Source organism: Lissotriton vulgaris, unplaced genomic scaffold, assembly GCF_964263255.1.
Source record: "Lissotriton vulgaris unplaced genomic scaffold, aLisVul1.2 SCAFFOLD_894, whole genome shotgun sequence".
NCBI classification, from domain to species: Eukaryota; Metazoa; Chordata; class Amphibia; order Caudata; family Salamandridae; genus Lissotriton; species Lissotriton vulgaris.
This window is the reverse complement of record NW_028247876.1, coordinates 649,258-651,046: the sequence shown is the minus strand read 5'-3', so window position 1 is coordinate 651,046 and position 1,789 is coordinate 649,258.

The following is a 1,789-nucleotide window of genomic DNA, read 5'->3' as shown; positions in this document are numbered from 1 at the left end:
TTGTTGGGGGGGGGAGAAAAAGGGGCCCGTAGATGTAGACTGATCCGTACTGGCGGTTGTTTATTTTAACTGCTATTATACATGCGCTGTCACCTTGCCAGCACTTATCATTAGATAGCGCCAAATACGTCTATTGACCCCCAAAAATGTGAGACAAATTGATTAGCTACTGTCACATATGCATGCTACACCCTACATAATGCTGTATATAATGTCACTGCTTGGCACATCGAATGGTGTGACGGTTTGTTTTTGTGATATTTCAATCTGATAGCGGCCTGCCTCCGGGTTGTTGGCACGACGCTGTGTGACTTGTACAATGAATAACAAACGTCTTACAAAAAAAAAAAAACAGAGCCCACCTTCATCATCTCCACCAAAAGTCCCCTTCCTGGAGTGTTGGATAGTGTAGAGGTACAAATGACTATTCCCCATTACTTACCTTATAATGCCTTGTTATGGCATGCGTTGTTGTGACATGCGTTGTTGTGACATGCGTTGTATTGGCTGTGTTGTAATGGCATGTGATGTAAAGGATGTTGTGTTGTAATGACTGCGTTGTAAACGTGGTGCATTGTAATGACTGCGTGTAAAGGTTGTTTCCCGGGTCCAGTGGACTTTTAAGGATTCAGCCAGTTGTATTGTGGGAATTAATGACCAGACATCGCCATGGGACATCAAGGAGACTCTAGACCCTTGGATTTGTGCTTTGGACACTTTGGAACCTTAAGAGGAAGTTCAGGAAGACCTTTTATAAGTTAAAGAAACTTTTGAAGAAAATTCCATAAGGGGACCGAATCAACTTCGAGAGTCAAGCTGGCTACCTTCAACTGCGATTAGGTCTCGATTTCAGGTACGTCCCACTAAATTCTCCGGAGCTCCAGACTCTCAGGATTTGACCAAGCCTCACAGAAACTCAAGCCTGCAAACCCACATTGAATCAGGGCTGACAAAGTGCCTCGCTCAACGTTGAGGGAAGATAAAATGTTGACCAAGGCCTCCCAGTTAGTCTATCCTAACAGAGCTTCATCGCAGTCAGCCTGAAACTTAGAGTTTGTCTTGGTCAAGTGGTACCAGATATCCTATTTGAGCGCTATATTTTTTTAAGAAAGTGTTTATTCTATGAAAATTCATATCTCCATTTCCGAAATTGGGTTTTTGTAATTTTTACGTCTATTTGTTCATAAAAAATATAATTTATATATTTATAAATTGGAATTGGATTTTTATTGTGTGTTGTGTTTTACTTATTTAATTCAATGGTGGTTTCAAATGCCTTACACACCTGTCTCCTAAGTTGCCTGCTCGTTGCCAGCTACCAAGTGCTGGGCAATGGAATCATTTATTGAGACTGTGACTTTATTGTGTTTGTGACCTTATTACAAGTGGTAAGTCATTACTTATCAGTACTAATAAACCACTTTCTAACAGGTGTTGAGCAGGGTGGTGAGTTTCTGGCCAATCCGTTGGTTTCCGATGTTGAAGATGATGTTTGTTCATTGGTCTGTGGGAGCTTCCAAGTGGATACATTTCATCGTGGAGGTGGTGTCTTGGGTGGAAAGGAAATTCCAGGTGGTAATGTTGCAGGGATTCTGCACATCCGCAGAACTATGCGCAGGATTATAGGACCTTAGTGCATAGGGGCTGTGCCTTCCTACCACCTTAGTACCCACAAGCCCAAGACCGACTAGCCGTAGTGTCTCACTCGCTCTCCTACACACAAATGGAGTAACAAATTATTGGACAATGGGGAACACAACACTCCCTGATCTTTCAGGAATCGTGGAAC